The following is a 19,298-nucleotide window of genomic DNA, read 5'->3' as shown; positions in this document are numbered from 1 at the left end:
ACGTGGGGCTCGAACTCACGACCGTGAGATCACGACCTGAGCCGAAGTCGGACGCTCAACCGACTGAGCCATCCAGGCGCCCCTAAAGATACTATTTTAAAAAGTTTAGTTTATGGGCTCAGTTTATTAAGTGTCCAACTCTTGATATTGGATCAGGTCATGGGATTCTTAAGATTCTCTCTCTCTCTACTCTGCCCTGTCCCTCACTTGTGCTCACTCTCTCTCTCTCTCTCTCTCTAAAAAAAACAAAACAAAACAAAACAAAAACCCAAAACCAAAAAACAAACAAAAACAAAACAAAACAAAGAACAATTTGTTTTTATTGTTTACTAATTCAGTGTTACTATGACAAAAAAGATGAAAAGGTATATTGGGAACTTTTTCCTACTGTTACCTGTTCTTATTCTTTGTTGTCTAAGTATCTTTTTTTAGTCCTTGAGTTTATCCCAAGTAGCAAAAATTTCTGTCAACACAACAGGTAATCCGTGGCACGGCACCTGAGTAAAAATGAATAAATTAATAAATAAATCTGCATTGTAAAACGTTACTCTGACTTTATACTTTGAAACATACATTTTCAGTAATGACTACACTGTAAAAGACTTCACTGTGAAAAAGGAAGACAATCATAATTTTTCAAATGTCAGTTTTATTCTTGTGTAACAATTACTTTCACTGACAGAAAAACTACTTTATAGAACTCTGAAATGTAGTCAACTTTTGTTTAACTCTTGGTGGGAAAATCCTAACAGGTATATAGAGCACTTCTTTTAGGAACAGGATTACCTCTTTCAAAGAAAGAATTTTCTCCTAGTATCACTTTTTATTTACAATATTGTGAAGACTTTAGAAAGTTGCTTGTATCTTCTTTTTAAATCACAAGCTGAAAATTTTTTTCCGAATTTTTTGTGGTAAAATATACATAGCAAAATTTACTATCTTAATTGTTTTTAAGTGGTAATTCAGTGGTATTATGTATATTCATATTTTTGTAAATCCAAAATTGCTGCCATCTTTCTACAGAACTCTTTTCATCTTGCAAAACTAAAATTCTGTATTTGTTAAACACTATCTCTCCATCACCTCCATTCCTCCTTTCTGCTCGCTCCTTCCTTCCTTCCTTCCTTCCTTCCTCCCTCCCTCCCTCCCGCCCTCCCTTCTACCCTTGCTTTCACCTCTCTCCCCTGTCTTTCTCTCCTTTCGTTCCTGTTCCCCCAAGCCCCAGACTCTGGTAATCACCATTCTACTCCCTATTCTGTTGCTATGAGTTCAGCAGTTTTTTTCTCTCTCTGTAGATTTCACATATAAATGAGATTATGCAATATATATCTTTTGGTGTCTAGCTTATTGCACCTAGCATAATGTCCTGCAAACTCATCCACATTGTCACAAATGGCAGGAAGTCCTTCCTTTTTAAAGTTGAATGATATTCAATTGTGTGTATCTTTTACTGTCTTTGTCCATTCATCTATCAATGAACACTTAGACTGTTTCCATATCTTGGCTATTGTGAGTGATGCTGCGATGAACATGGGAGTGTAAATATCACTTCAAGATCATGGTTTTACTTCCTTTTGATAGATTTCCTTTCCCATATTGTTTGATTACTCTAAGTTGAAGTTTTATGAGAATAAATTTTATTTACAAATTCTGAGCACAGAACATATATATATGTATGCGTATATGCACATATCAGTATGTATGTTCACATATAAACATATTTTGGAAAGCATTAGGTTTATTGAAGAAAGGAATATAAGAATGTATGTGCTAAATGTGTGTGCAATTAAACATTTGGATCAATGTTAATATAAAATGTGAAATGTTTCAGGGGCACCTGGGTGGCTCCATTGTTAGGCTCAGTTCAGGCCAGGATGTTATGGTGTGTGAGGTCAAGTCCCATGTTGGACTCTGCACTGGCAGCACGGAGTCTCCTTGGGATTCTCTCTTTCCCTTTCTCTCTTCCTCTTCCCTGCTCACACTCTTTCTCTGTCTCAAAAATAAATAAACTTTAAAAAAAAGGTGAAATGTTTCAGTAGATTAGAATCTTGCCCAAAACAAATTAGTCATTTTATATTTTGTAATTCTATATTGAAACCATCAAAATAGCATTATAAGCAGTGATAAACTACTCTTGTGAGCATAACATAAAGCATAAGAATGTTGAATCACTGTGTTGTACACCTGAAACTAATGTGTGTGTGTATATACATATTATATATATTATATATGTTTTATTATGTATATATATACAATGTTTTTCTATTTTATATATTGGTTGAAATTACCCTTATTTTTAAGTATCTAGAATCAAGTAAATTGTTGATAGTTAAAATACTAATTGTTATGTTAACAACAAAGAAAATTTTATGGGTTAAATTGCCGTTAGCATGAGACTTAGATTTGATCCCAATAGACTGACTTTAATGTTTATCTTTAAGCCAATTTGCTGTGTGGCTTTAGTATATATCAAATCAGGTTCTCAGTTGGAAAGAACTCATGAACAAGGCAATATTAGTTTTAGAAAATATTTGAAAAAATAATTTGATTATTGGATGAAGCCTTTGTCTATCAAGAGAACTATAAAAAATATGTTCTTTATTCTTTTGACAATTTGAAACAATTTAGATGTATAGATATTAGAATAGTGGTGAAAACAAAGCTGTTCTACATCCTCCTATTGTCACTGTTCTAGATCTCTGAGAAGTAAAAGTCAGAAGACTGCATAGTAAAAGTAGGACACACTGCAGAACATTGAAGGAAAAAAGTTACCAGGTGATATTAGCAGATTTATGTAGCATTTTTATTAAGAAAAAGCAATTTTTATTTAGTGAATGTCAACAAAATCCCTAAAATGTGGTAATTAATGTTCAGAGAACTATGAAGTTCAAGTCTGCAGTAGACATCTATTGTGTGTTTTGTTTTGTTTTGTTTTAGTGCTTACCTGGTGTTTCTTTACTTTTGACCACAGGGATTGGTCCAATGTGGCCTAAATTAATCAAACCAGAGCTATCTCTGGAGAGTTGACAAATTTCAGGGAAGAGCCCTACATTATGAATTTGCTGTTTGAAAATAATGTGAAGTTGGACTTTCAATGGCCATGATGCTTGCTACCTGATATGAGTTTATCTGAGAGATGGAGAGAGTGAGACCAGATGACATTGTTTGAGTCCTTGTATCTATCCATCTGTATCTAAAGTTAGTTTTGCCTTAGACGTTTCAATCATGTGAGAGAATGTTTCTACTTTTGCTTAAGATCTATTGAATTAAAGTTCTCTCATTGCAACTGAAAGAAACATCAATTTATGACTAATACATATAGAATAAACCTGACTAGAAACACTTTCTATAAAGGAAAATAATACTTCACAGACTATTGCCTATAATTTTTTGAGGGCTATGTATTCTCAGCAGATTAAAACAAAAACAAAAATACCTTATTTAAATGAAGTTATGGATCTGAATTCTGCTTATCTCATACTGATTTTTCTTCTTGTTTTGACAAGATTCTGTCTAATTGTGCCATATTACTTAATCCTAAGATGATTGTTTCCATGTAGCAGAAACAGTATGAAAATCCGATTTCTCATACAAAACCAATTTTTGGCAAAATTTCTTAAATTTTTTTATTGTCTAATCTTTTTACAAAATTGTTGTGTAATCATTTTACATTGTCTAATCTTCATGATTTGTGTTGCACTCCTACATGCCCCGTGCTAAAAACCTGTTTCCTATTACTTATTACACTGGAATGGCATATGCATGGAATTGCTGCTTTCTCACTCACAATGATTATTTTTAATCTCCTTTTTCTGTCTTCAGTCACAATGTAATTTTGTTGATATAACTAGTTACTTCAAGATTGACAACAGAAAAAAACAACCACTCTCAAACAAATCTGACTGTGTGGTACTTTTTCAGAAGATAATACATTTTTTTTATGGTTTATAAGAATTTGTTTTCTTTCAGAAATTATTCCATGTAAAATATCCTGGGGTCACAAATATTCAACGGATGTGACAAAGTTACCATGGTAAATGGATGTTCTCATTAATCATGTTCAAAGAACAATTACAGTACATTTTTATACAGATCTTAGTTTCAACCTAGATATAAGTTGATAATGTCAGAAAAACTTCAGGAAGTAGAGATAGGGATGCAGAAGATTGTAAAAATCATCTAAATACTTTAAAAAATGGAGCAAAGAAAATAATGAAAGGCAGAGAAAAAAGGTTTCAACAAAAATAAGGGAAAGTACTGAAGTTACTATGGAGACTAAGACATATGTGGAATTACTCAAGCCCAGAATAAGTGTAAACAAGGTAAAAGTCGAGGGATTTGCTCAAAAGGAATCACTTGGGGAACTTTAACTGGCTTATTAAAAATCCCCTTTGTACTTCAGTACTGCAAAAAGGAGAACGGAAATGACAACAAAAAGGGTTCTAGTTGAAAAAATTCTCAAATTGTCACAAGAAGTAGCTCACAGTAAGAATTGAAAATTTTGAGAGAGCCTGAATGACTCATGGAATGAATATAAAGATACAGATATTTTTTAAATAAATTGATCAATGTTCCTATCATTGTGCTTCCATACTGTGCAGTGACTTACTTGTCTACATATTTTTAGACCCTTGAAACTGCATGCTTATTGAAGAAACTTTACGCATTGTTCTTGCTGCCATATTTAAAATTTGTTTTGTTTGTTTTATAAAAGATATTTTTATTATTGAATTATCTTTTCACTTTTTCATACAACCTTTTTTCAAAAAAATATCAAAGTATAGTTGACATTCAGTGTTATGTTTCAAATGTCCAACATACAAATTTGACAATTCTACACATTAGTCAATGCTTACCATAGTAAGTATGGTTACCGTCTGTCACTATATGACATTATTACAGTATTATTACCTATACTCCCTATGCTGTATTTTCATTTCCTTATTTATTTTATAACTGTAATTTATATCTTAATCCCCTTCACCTGTTTCACTCATCCATCTATCACCTTCCCTCTGAAAATAACCAGTTTGTTCTTTGTGTTGAAGGGTCTATTTGTTTATTGTTTATTTGTTCACAGGTTTTGATTTTTAGATTCCACATGTAAGTGATATCATATGGTACCTGTCTTTGTCTGATTTATGTCACTTACCATAATATTTTCTAGGATGATCCATGCTGAGACAAATGACAAGATCTCATTCTTCTTTACAGTCAAGTAACATTATATATTATAATATAACATATGTATAATATAAATACATATGCATCCATTCATGTATTGATGGACACGATTTGCTTTCATGTCTTTGCTATTGCAAATAATGTTGCAATACGCATGGGGTTCATTTATTATTTCAAATTAGTGTTTTCATTTTCTCTGGGAAAAAAACCCAGCACAGGAATTACTGGATCATATGGTATTTCTGTCTTCAATTTTCTGAGAACCCCCCACATTGTTTTCCACAGTGGTTACACCAATTTAATTTCTACGAACAGTACACAAGGGTTATTTTTTCTTCACATCCTCACCAACACTTGCTATTTCTTGTATTTTTGATTGTAGTCATTTTGACAGCCATGAAGTGATATTTCATTATGGTCTTCTTTTGCATTTCCTGATGATTAGTCATGGTTTATATGTCTGTTGTCATCAGGATATCTTCTTGAGAAAAAATTCTATTCAGTTCCTCTGCCCATTTTTAAATCAGATTTTTTTGATGTTGAGTTATATAAGTTCTTTATATATTTTATTTTATTTTATTTTTAAAATTTTTTTTTCAACGTTTATTTATTTTTGGGACAGAGAGAGACAGAGCATGAACAGGGGAGGGGCAGAGAGAGAGGGAGACACAGAATCGGAAACAGGCTCCAGGCTCCGAGCCACCAGCCCAGAGCCTGACGCGGGGCTCGAACTCACGGACCGCGAGATCGTGACCTGGCTGAAGTCGGACGCTTAGCCGACTGCGCCACCCAGGCGCCCCCTTTATATATTTTAGATATGAGCTCCTTAAAGTAAATACCATTTGCAAATATCTTCTCCCACCTAATAGGTTTCCTTTTTGTTTGTTGATGGTTTCCTTTGCCGTGCAACAGCTTTTTATTTTGGCATAATAACAATAGTTTATTTTTGCTTTTGTTTCTTTTGCCTAAGAAGACCTATCCATAAACATTTTACTAAGGCTGATGTCTAAGAGACTACTGCCTATGTATTATTTTAGGAATTTTATACCTTCAAGTCTCACAATTAGGTATTTAATTTGTGTGAATTTGTTTTTGTGTGTGGTGCAAGAAAATGATCCAATTTCATTCTTTTTCATGTAGCTGTCCAGTAGCTTTCTATTTCTCTGCATGATTTATTGAGGAGACTGTCTTTTCCTCATCATATATTCTTGCCTTCTTTGTCATAGATTGACCATATAAGCATGCATTTATTTCTGGGTTCTATATCCTGCTTTTTTGATTGATGTGACTATTTTTGTGCCACTACTATATTTTTTGATAACTATAGCTTTGTATTGTAGTATGTCTTGAAATCTGGGATTGTGATATCTTCAGCTTTGTTTTTCTTTCACAATATTGCTTTGGCTATTTGAGGTCTTTTTTAGTTCCATATAAATTTTAGAATTCCTTGTTCCGTTTCTGTGTAAAATACTATTGATATTTTTATAGAGATAGCATTGAATATGTATATGCTTTGGGTAGGGTGGCCATTTTAACCACATTCTTTCAATCCATGAGCATGGTATATCCTTCCATTTGTTTGTGTCATCTTTAATTTTTTTCATCAATGTCTTATAATTTTCAGAGTATAGGTCTTTCACTCCTTTAATTAAATTTATTCATAGGTATTGTATGAGGTGCCTGGGTGGCTCAGTCAGTTAAGTGTCTGACTTCAGCTCAGGTCATGATCTTATGTTTCATGAGTTCAAGCGCCATATCAGGCTCTTTGGATTCTATATCTCCCTCTCTCTTTGCCCCTCCCCTGCTCACACTGTGTGTGTGTGCGTGTGTCTTTCTCTCTCTCAAAAAATAAATAAACATTAAAAAATTTAAAAAAATATTCCTAGGTATTGCATAATTTTTGATATAATTTTAAATGGGATTGTTTTTTAATTTCTCTATCTGCTGCTTTGTTATTTTATATGGTATATTAGCATAGTATAGAATCATAAGAGCTTTCTCTATATTAATTTTATATACTTAAACTTTACTGAATTCATTTATTCTAATAGTATTTTTGGTGCAGTATTCAGGTATTTTTATATGTAATAATATGTTATCTGCAGAGAGTGACAGTTTTAATTCTGGTTTATCAATTTGGATGCCTATTTTTTTTTGTCTGATTGCTGCAGCTAGGACTTGTAGTACTATGTTGAGTGAAAGTAGTGAGAATGGACATCCTTGTCTTGTTCTTGGTCATAGAGGAAAAGTTTTCAGTTTTGCACCATTGAATATGTTACCTGTGGATTTTTCATTTATGGCCTTTATTATGTTGAGATATGTTCCTCTAAACCCACATTGTAGAGAGTTTTTATCATGAACAGATGTATTTTTATCAAATGCTTTTTCTGCATCTACTGAGATGATCATATAGTTTTATCCTTTCTCTTGTTAATTTGATGTATCACGTTGACTGATTTGTGAATATTGAACCACCATTGCATCCCTGGAATAAATCCCATTTGACTGGGGTCAGTGTTCCTTTTAATGTATTGTTTAATTCGGTTTGCTAATATTTTGTTGTTATATATATGTGTGTTATTATATATCACAGCCTATGTATGTAGCAGACCTTTTTAAGTTCCTGTTCCTCTGTTTGTTTCTGGGTGTTAGGCAGTTCAGCTACATCTTCTGGTATTAAAGGAGTGGACTTATGTAGGAGATGTCCTGTGGGATCCATAAGTATAATCCTCCTACCAACCACCAGGGGTAGGTGCCCTGGGGTATCCCCTGTGTGCACTACATGCACTATTATGTTATGGGAGATCTGCGAATACTGTGGGCACGCTGTTGGACAGTTATTGTCCTGTCTGCTGTGAAATCCAGCTGAGATGTGGGCTTGTGTAGGACTCTCAGTGGTACAGAACTTCTTGGCACTAGCAGTCTAGAGGGAATATTCCAACATGTTTCCTTCCAGCATCAGGATTAGCACAACAGAACAAGATAGCAAAAATAGCTGTTGCCAGTGTCTCAGTCCCTGAGGAGAGTCCAGTTGTTTCCTATCTCTTCTGGCAGGTAGTCCAGGATTAGTAAATGAGTCTCCTTCACCTATGGTCAATCCACTTTGGATCTGATGTTTTTGAAATGGTTTCAGGGTCAAGCAAGACTGTATGTGAACCCTTTAAGAATAGATTTTCCTTTCTCTAGAGTTGTATAGTTTCCCAGGATGTACTCCCTATTTATTTTCAAAGCCAGATGTTTTCGGTCCTCATCTCTCCTGTGCAGCATCTTAAGGATTTGGGTGCCTGATGTGGAGCTCAAATCTCTTACCCCTCAGAAAAAGTTGCATACCTTTGAGACCCTTCCCAGTCATAAAATACAGAACTCTGGATATGTTCCAGATTGTAACTCTGTTTCTTCTACGTATCTCAGTCCTATCTCTTGTTATAGAGCTCAGTTCATCCAGTTTCTAGGACTCCCTCCCAGGGAATTATTCTATATGTAGTTGCAGGTTTGTTGTACCCATAAGAGTAGGTGAATTCAGATCTTCCTATGCTGCTATCTTGAAACCTCTCTCTCTGTTTTCTATTTTTTATATCTTCTATCCCTTTGTTGAAATTCTCACATTTTCATGCATTGCTCTCCTGATCTCCCTGAGAGTCTGAAACTATTATTTTGAACTCTACATTGGATAAGTCATTTATCTCCATTTCATTAAGATCAGTTTCTGGAGATTGGATTTGCTCTATTTTTGGAACATATTCTCCTATTTCTTCATTTTTTTTCCTTGACTCTCTATGTTGTTTCCTTTGGACCAGATAAAACAGCTACCTTTTAGTCTTAATATACTGGTCTTGTGTAGGATAGGAATCTTGTGAATCAGTTTTGCTTGAGCTCCTTTTTCCCTCTCAACTCCTGTGATTGACAGTCAACCCTCTTAGTACTTGTTAAGAAGTTTTTCTATTGAAGTATAATTGACCTACAGTGTTATACCAGCTTCTGATGTACAACATAGTGATTCAACAATTCTATACATTATTCAGTACTCACCATGATAAGCATAGTTAGCACCTGCCACTGTTATCAAACCAAAGTCCAGCTGCCTGTTGCTCAAAAGGCTAATAGTCAAGAGACAAGTTTTGATTGGAAAAAATTGAGCTTTATTCAGTAGGCTGGCAACCTAGGGAGAAGGCAGGCTCTTGTCCAAAATTCAACTCCAAGGGTTCTCCATGGCCCAGGGATTTTTAAAGGAGTTTAGGGCAGTTAATCAGCAAAGGGAGTGCTATGGTCTGCAACCTTTCTTGATTACATGCAGACACGATGGTACCAGCTACAGAGGTTATCTCAGTGCAAGGCAATCCAGTTTCCGTTTTGTGATGTACAGGGGTGCTCTGTCCTTTCTGCAAAGGAGAAAAGGATCTACGGATACATCGAGGCAGGTTAGTGAAATCATCTGTGTGACCTAAAAAAAAAAAGAAAAAAGAAAAAATTTGCTAAAATAATTGCTAGGCTAATCAAAAAGCTGAGGCAGCTTCAAACAGATTCACTGGCCTCTGTGGGCCTGGGAAAGTTTTGATCCTTCACTCCTCATGGCCAGTGGTCTGTCTACTACAGATCAAAGGATTTAGGTCAATAAGTAAGGAGTGTGTCAACATGAAGCAAGATAATCCTTAAAAGCAGTTAGTGTGCTTTAACATCACCATTCAACATTTATTGCCTATATTTCTTATGCTGTACTTTTTAGTCCTGTGACATTTATTGATATTTTGATAGGGATTGTATTAAGATTTTAGATGGATTTTGGTATTGTGACTATTTTAACAATATTAATTCTTTCAGTCCATGAGCCTGGAGTATCTTTCCATTTGTTTGTATTGTCTTCAATATCTTTAATCAGTGTCTTATTGTTTTCAGAGTCTTAGGTCTTTCACCACTCTGATTAAATTTATTCCTAGGTACTTATTCTTTTTATGCGTATGTATATAGGATTATTTTCTTAATTTCTCTTGCTGCTAATTTATTAGAATATAGAGATGCAACATATTTCTGTATATTAATATTGTATTCTGCAACTTTACTGATTTCATTTGTTCTACTCGCTTTTTGGTGGGACATTTAAGATTTCCTATGAAATAAATATCACATCATCTCCACGTAATGAATTTTACTTCTTCTTTACCAATTTAGATGTCTTTTGTCTCTTTATATTTTGATTGCATTTGCTAGCACTTCCTATACTATGTTGAACAAAAATGGTGAGAGTGGACATCCTTGTCTTATTCTTGATCTCAGAGGAAAAGTTTGTTTTTCAGCATTAAGTAGGATGCCAGCTGTGAGTTTGTCATATATGGCCTTTATTATGTTGAGGTATATTTCCTCTAAATCCACTTTGTTGAGAGATTTTATCATGAACAGATGTTGAATATTGTCAATTTTTTTTTCTAAATCTACTGAGATGATTATATATGTTTTTTATCCTTCATTTTGTTAATGTGATGTGTCATGATGATTAATATGCAGCTATTGAACTGTTCTTGCCCCTTCAGAATAAATCCCACTTGATTTGGTAAATTATCTTTTAATGTTTTATTTAATTTAGTTTGCTAAGATTTTGTTGACAATTTTTACAGCTATGTTCATCAGAGATACTGAGCTGTAATTTTCTTTTTTCTTTCTTTCTTTCTTTCTTTCTTTCTTTCTTTCTTTCTTTCTTTCTTTCTTTTGTAATGTCTTTGTCTGATTTAGGTACCAAGGTAACATTGCCCTAAAGAATAAATTTTGAAGCTTATCTTCATCTTTGATTTTTTGGAAAAATTTGAGAAAGATAGGTATCAACTCTTTTTAAAAAATTTTGTAGTTTTAACCTATAAAGTCATCTGGTCCTAAACTTTTTTTTAATGGGAGTTTTTTTTATTGGTGATTCAATTTTGTTACTAGTAACTGGTCTGTTCAGATTTTCTATTTATTCATGATTTAGTTTGGGAAGATTGTATATTTCTAGGAATTTATCCATTTCTTCTAGGTTTTCCAATTTGTTGGCATACAATTTTTCATTGTCTCATAGTCTTTCATATTTCTGTGGTTTAAGTTGTTACTTCTATTTTATTTATGATTTTATTTGAGTCTTCTCTCTCTCTCTTTTTTCTTGATGAGCCTGGAAAAAGTTTTATCAAGTTTGTTTATTTTCAAAGAAACAACTCTAGGTTTCATTGATCGTTTGTATTGTTTTTGGTTTCAATTTCTTTATTTCTGCTTTGATCTTTATTATTAGTTGTTTTTTTCCTGCTAACATTAGTCTCTGTCTTCTTCAATTTCTTTCACTATAATGTTAGATCATTTATTTGAGGTTTTTCTTGTTTCTTGATGTAGCCCTGTATCACTATAAACTTTCCTCTTATAAATTTTTTTTCCTGAGTCCCAAAGATTTTGGACCATTTGTTTCTATTCTCATTTGTCTTCAGGAATATTATTTCCCATAAGTAGCATGAAGGTTAAAACACAAGTCTTTTAAATAGGCACAAGACCACCGCTAGTGGCCATATATTTGGGCTCAGTGAAGAAGAAGCAGACAAAAACACCTAAGTTCCAGGTTTTCCTGGGAAGGGATTTGACTGTATACTTTTCCAGATGCTTTTTGAGGGTGCATCTTCTAATCTGTCTGCATCTGGGTTCTATGATCCACCTTTTTGGGGCACTAATAAGTTTTGGCACACCACCAACTACTGGGAGCCTTTAAGAACAAAGAATGTTGAGGTTCATGTCCAAGGTGGTGATGTAGGAAGTCCTGGATTCACCTCCTCCATGGGCACACTGAAGCTGTACCTACATTTGAACGATTCCTGCTGAAGAACTGAGGGCTGACTGTAAAGCTTTGCACAATAAGGAATAGAAGGGCTACATAGAGAACGGCAGGAGAAACGGAAACATGGTAAACGTGGAAACCGCATCCCTCTCATGCTGCAAACTGCCATGGGGAGAGGTAGACCTGAAGAACTAGAACAGATGCATCTGCCCTGGAGCAGAGAAGAAAAGCTCCAGTTTAAAAGGGGAATGAGAATATAAAGGAACCAGCCCTTGAGTGTCTGCCCAATGGCTAGGGAACAACTGGAACAGTTTCCAGGGTCAGAGGATCTAGTGAGCAACATGGTTCCCATTCCACCTTCACTTTAATTGTGCAGACAGGAACAGGATCCAGGCATTTTAGCCAGCCTGCTACCTAAGTGCCCATTCTAGCCCCAGATGCTGTAGGACACAAGAAAAAGGAAGGGTTCAAAAGGTCAACTAGAATATAAAGGGACTAATCCTCTGGTAAATGATGGGAGACCTGCTGGAACGTTATCCAGAATTGGAGGTGTGACAAGCATCATGGTTTGTGTTCTCCCTCCATCTTGATACTGGGGACAGGAGCAAGGTGCAGATGCTATAGCTGGTCTGTCACTTTAGTAAGCCAGTTGCCTCTGCACCACAACAGCCACAGACATTCTAGGGCACAGGGGGAAAAATTTACAGTTTAAAACAACATAAAGAAACCAGCCCTAGAGTATCTGCCACATGGAGGAGATGCAGAAACATTCTCTGGGTGTAGAGGTGCTAGTGAGCACCATTGTTTGTGTTCCCCCTCCACCTTGATAAAAGAAGTGTCTGGATGCCCTGAATGGCATGTTGTCCTAAAGAGCCCTGGGACTCTCCTTGACTTCCTCATTGCCCCGTTGTTTGTTCAGTAGCATGTTTTTTAGCCTCCATGTGTTGGTGCATTTTCCAGTTTTTTTTCTTATAGTTATTTTTAGTTTCATACCATTGTTGACAGAAAAGATGCTTGATATGACTATAATCTTCTTAAATGTATTAAAACTAGATTTGCTAGTACATTTCACCACCATCCATTGAAATGAGAACTTTGGAACGGTATAACTGATCTGTATTTGGGAATTTGTTATAACTTTATTATTCCAGCCTATTTATCTTTAGAAATATGTGTTAAGCTAAAATTAAAATAACTTTGCATTTTCTAGGCATCCAGCAATGAAGTCAGATAGTATGTGGTGAAAATCTGATTCATTCCATACAGTCTTTATAAATCTCAAATACTGATTTTAAAGCATAGCTATGAACCACCCACAGAATTGATAAGCCATATAAGAGGGTTCAGTACAGAACATTCAGGGTCTTGGTTATTATATGAGGCGAGACATACACAATGATTTTAAATTTTTTCATGGGGTACCTGGGTGGCTCAGTTGGTTGAGCATCCAAATGTGACTCAGGTCATGATCTCATGGTTCATGTATTGAAGCCCTACTTAGGGCTCTGTGGTGACAGTTTGGAGCCTGGAGCCTGTTTGGATTCTGCGTCTCCCTCTCTCTCTGCCCCTCCCCAGTTTCTGCTCTGTCTCAAAAATAAATTAGTAGTAAAAAAATAAATTAATTAAATTTTTTCTGAAGTCCAGCTAAATTTGTTTAAATATTCTTTAGTGTGTACTACTCTGTCAGTCCCTTAGCATCTTTTTAACATCTCAGAAGGTAGCCAATGACTCTAGCGTTATATGGGATTATAGTAATTGACACCAATAGTCCTGAAATTACTCACTTAAGAATTCCTCCTTTTCCTAAAGAGAGCTTGCAGCTTTGCAACTTATCCTATTGCATTTCTTATGAAAGACGAGAGAAAGAAAGCAAGCAAGCAAGCAAGAAAGAAAGAAAGAAAGAAAGAAAGAAAACAAAAGAAGGAGGAAAGGAAATAAATAAAAAAGGAAAAAAACAATACAATCTGCTATGGCAAAGATTACTTTTGCTTTCCAATATTTGTGCTGTCATCTAGGCTTTTTGTTAGTTTGCTATTTAATATTTTGTATTTTTTAAACTTTTTAAGTTTATTTATTTGCAAATATCTTCTCCCATTCCGTCGGTTGCCTTTTGGTTTTGCAAATTGTTTCCTTCACTGTGCAGAAGCTTTTTACTTTGATGAGGTCCCAGTCGTTCATTTTTGCTTTTGTTTCCCTTGTCTCTGGAGACGTGTTGAGTAAGAAGTTTCTGTGGCCAAGATTAAAGAGGTTTTTGCCTGCTTTCTCCTCAAGGATTTTCATGGCTTCCTGTCTTACATTTAGGTCTTTCATCCATTTTTAGTTTATTTTTGTGTGTGGTGTAAGAAAGTGGTCCAGGTTCATTCTTCTGCATGTTGCTGTCCAGTTTTCCCTTCACCACTTGCTGAAGAGACTGTCTTTATTCCATTGGCTATTCTTTCCTGCTTTGTCAAAGATTAGTTGGCCAGATGTTTGTGGGTCCATTTCTGGGTTCTCTATTCTGTTCCATTGATCTGAGTGTTCTTGGGCCAGTACCATACTGTCTTGATGGTTACAGCTTTGTAGTATAGTTTGAAGTACGGGATTGTGATGCCTCCTGCTTTGGTTTTCTTCTTCAAGATTGCTTTGGCTATTCGGGGCCTTTTCTGGTTCCATACAAATTTTAGGATTGCTTGTTCTAGCTCTGTGAAGAATGCTGGTGTTATTTTGATAGGGATCGCATTGAATATGTAGATTGTTTTGGGTAGTATCGAGACTTTAACAATATTTGTTCTTCCTATCTAGGAACATGGAATCTTTTTTCATTTTTTGTGTCTTCTTCAATTTCTTTCATAAGCTTTCTATAGTTTTCAGTGTATAGATTTTTCACCTCTTTGGTTAGATTTATTCCTAGGTATATTATGGTTTTTGGTGACACCTAATCTCTTGTATTTATGTGTGGGAATGTAACTGAGAATCTTCCATTGCAATGTGTGCAGAAATTAGGTGTACCACCTCTCAACCTTCCTCATATAAATCTCCTGAGTGGCCCTCATATTGTTTCTCTGTATGCTGGTTGAATGGGGAGAGGACTTCCAGGATCAAGAAGAAAGCAGAGTGACACGATAAAGGAGCCAGGGTGCTTGAGTGACTGGGAGAAGTAGAACTTCCCTATACATATTAGACAGTAACATAAGAAAAAATAAACCTTTCATGGGAAGACACTAAAATTTTGGAATCATTAGAGTATTTAGTGCACCCTGAATAAAGCATATCAAAACAACAACATTCTTAGATTTACATTAGTTTGGAACCAGAGTCATATTCTCAGGAAAAAAAATATATTTTGTATACAAATTCATTTTATAATTTTTTAGTTAACTAAAGTGGTAACTATGTTAACTGCTTATAAATGAAAGGAGATAAAGTTCTAATATTGTCTTCAATTACTAACACACTATTGGGAAAGAGGGACCCTTAAGTTGGAATGCATTTTTTAAAGGTTTATAATAGTGGTAATTAATGAAGGAAAATGCAAGGAAAAACAATTATTTTCAACAATGAGAGTTAGAAATGACTTCATACAGGAATCTTATTTTAAGCTGGGTCTTGAATAGTGAGTAGGAGTCTACTGGACTGGACAGCAAAGACAGCATGAGATGCATATGCAGATTTTTTAAATTTTATGGCATGTTAAAAAAATCCCTTGTTTTTAGAAAATATTGCATCTGTAAGTGTTTAATCTGCTACTGAAAATATTAGTGACAAGCTGAGAGAAAATTTTAGATGTGAGCAATATATGAATGCCACTATTTTATAAGTAATAGCTACCACAGGACTGGATAAAGAAACCATCTGGTGATCCAATAGAACAAGGGTCAGCAAGCTGTGAAACATGGGCTAAATTTGGCCTGTTATTTTGTTTTGAATATGAAGTTTTATTGGAATACAACAATACTTGTTCATTGCCAACTAGTAAGGCTGAAAATATTTACTACCCAAAACTTTAGCCAAAAATCGTCAACCACAAATGTAGAGGGATTACTAGAAGACACTTTGTATTAAAAGAGCATACATCAACATTACAGGCCAGTTAAGGGTGGCATGGAATGATCAGAAACATAAAATAGGAAAGACAAGATCCTGGGAAGTTGGTAGAAAGCAAAAGAAGTAGACAATGATGTTTATTTATCATGGTAGAGATTTATAGTATGATTTGGTCTAATGACTCTAGTTTTGAACACCTGAGGTAGAGTTTTGAAGGTATAAATATTATCAAATTACACTAAAGAATAAATGGGAATCAAATAATTATTTTTTTCGGTGAATGGGAGAAAAAAGTCAAAAATATATTATTTACTTGAGTGATAAAGCAATGGGATTCTATTTATTCTTTATTTAACTTATTTATTAGGTTGAGGAAAACTAGAGCATGTTGTAAACTTAAGACAATAAGTAAGCCAAAGAAAGAAAAAGATAAAAGAGAGTGTAGATAATTAGAAAAATAAATTTAAGAGAGGCAAGATGGAGGAAACCCAATATAGATGATGGGATTAACTTGAATAAGAAAAGAAATGACTCATCTTTTGCTGTAATGAAATTGAGTTGATAAATATACTTAGTATTATTATAGGTGAGTTGAGAATTAGAAGTAGTGGGATGGGGACATGACAACATATACATGTATTCTTTTTCATCTATACTTAGGAGATAATTCATATGCTTAGAGGCAAAGTGGGGGCCTTGAGGAGAGCAAAAAACTACTCTGAAGGACAAAATAAAACTTGAGTTGAAAAATGGACACCTATAGTCATATCAATGCACATAGAAACAAATTGTTTGTAATTTCATAATGTATTTTTATCTTGATGGGATAGCATTAGGTGAATTTCGGAGAATTTCAATTAACTGAGTTTATGGACTCCATCTATAAGGAAGGTCTGCCACATTCCTTGTTAGAGAATAAAAATCTTGAAATCCACAACAAATGTTATTGGTTGTCCGCCATTAAAGATTGCAACACTTAATTTTGTAGCCATATGATAACAGCTCTGTAGTGTTTTAATCCTTTTTTTCTCAGGGAGGCTGGGAAGTGGTATTAAATACTATATTTTCTTATTTGACATCTCTGTCTTCTTTGATGAAATATTTTCAAATGTTGTGCCTTATCTTTTTTTTTCCTTTTTATTTTGGTTTTCTATTATTGAATTTTAAGTTAATTTATATATTATGTGTTCAAAATATTTATTAGATATATTAGATATATTATTTGCAATTTTTTTCTCTTTTAAGACACGTTTCTTTGTTCCCTTAACATTGTATTTTGAATCTTAGAAATTTATAACTTTGAGGGATCAAAGTTTGCTTTTTTTGTGATATGAACATCTATGTGGATGTCCAGTTTCTACAGCATCATTTAATGAGAATATTATCTATTTCCCCTAGATTTGCCTTTTCATCTTTCTTTAAAATTAATTGTCTGAATGAGTATGTATATTTCTGGACCCTCTATTCTCTTCCATTTATCTATGGCACTACAACATTGTGGTGATTAATGTAAGTTTCTAAGTCTGTAAATCTAAAATTTAGGTACTGTTTGTTCATCTTTGTCTTTCCTTTTTATAAGATTTTAGGTATTTAGTTTGCTTGCATTCTTATACACATTTGAGAATCAGCTTCTCAATTTCTTTTTCATAAACAAAAATGTAAAAGACTGTACTCTGAAAGCTATAGGACACTCATGAAAGAAAATGGAAAAATATTCCATGCTCATGGATTGGAAAAACAAATATTGTAACCTATCTATACTGCCCAAAGTATTCTACACATTTAACACAATCCCTATCAAAATACCACCAGCATTCTTCACAATCCTAAAATTTGTATGGAACCACAAAAGACCCTAAATTCCAAAACAATCTTAAAAATGAAATTCAAGGTTGGAGGCATCACAATTCTGGACTTCAAGCTATAGTACAAACCTGTACTGATCAAAAGAGTAGTATGGTACTGACACAAAAACATACATATAGATCAATGGAACAGAATAGAAAACCCAGAAATAGGCCCAAACTATATAGTCAACTAATCTTCAACAAAGCAGAAAAGAATATACAGTGGAGAAAAAAAAGTCTCTTAAACAAGTGGTGTTGGGAAAACTGGATGGCACTATGCAAAAGAAGGAAACTGGAACAATTTCTTACAGCATATACAAAAATAAATTCAAAATGGATGCAACACCTAAATGTGACACAGGAAACCACCAGAATCCTAGAGGAGAGTACAGGCAGCAACGCCTTTGACATTGGCCATAGCAACTTCTTACTAGACACGTCTCCAGAAGCAAGGGAAACAAAAGCAAAAATGAGCTATTGAGATTTCATCAAGATAAAAAGCTTCTGCACAGTGAAGGAAACAATCAACAAAACTAAAAGGCAACTTTTGGAATGGGAGAAGCAACTTGCAAATGACATATCTGATAAAGGGTTAGTATCCAACATCTATAAAGAATTTGTCAAAGTCGACACCCAAAAAACAAACAATCCAGTGAAGAAATGGGCAGAAGACATGAATAGACATTTTTCCAAAGAAGACCTACAGATGGCCAACAGACACATGAAAAGATGCTCCACATCACTCGTCATCAGGGAAATACAAGTCAAAACCACCATGAGATACCACCTCACACCTGCCAGAATGGCTAAAATTAACAACACAGGAAACAATAGATGCTGATGAGGATGTGGAGAAATGGGAACTCTGTTACACAGTTGGTGAGAATGCAAACTGATGTAGCCACTCTGGAAAACAGTATGGAGGTTCCTCAAAAAGTTATAAATAGAACTACCCTGTGACCCAGCAACTGCAGTAGTAGGTATTCACCCAAAGGATACAAAAATGCTGATTTGAAGGGATACATGCATCCCAATGTTTATAGCAACATTATCATAGTCAATTATAGAAAGAATCCAAATGTCTATTAACAAACTGAAGGTTGCGGGAAGGGAGGTGAGTGGAGGAGGGGTTAAATGGGCAATGGGTATTAGGGATGGAACTTGTGATGAGCACTGGGTATTATATGTAAGTGATGGATTGCTAAATTATACTCCTGAAACCAATATTACACTGTATGTTAACTAACTAGAATTAAATAAAAACATAATAAATAAAAAGCAACTGTATTCTTACGTAAAAGCAGCAAATATTAGAAGATAAAAAAATTTAAATGCATTACATTAAATGTATTACAATAAAAACACCAAGGAAAAGACTAATAAAATATTTTCAAAACATAAAGAAAATTATATGCTACGAGGAAATTAAAGATCTTTAAAAAAAAAAAAGAGGTATGTGTTAT

The sequence above is a fragment of the Leopardus geoffroyi genome, chromosome C2 (assembly GCF_018350155.1).
Source record: "Leopardus geoffroyi isolate Oge1 chromosome C2, O.geoffroyi_Oge1_pat1.0, whole genome shotgun sequence".
Classification (NCBI taxonomy): Eukaryota; Metazoa; Chordata; class Mammalia; order Carnivora; family Felidae; genus Leopardus; species Leopardus geoffroyi.
The sequence above is the reverse complement of the archived record's forward strand: the minus strand, read 5'-3'. Positions refer to the sequence as shown.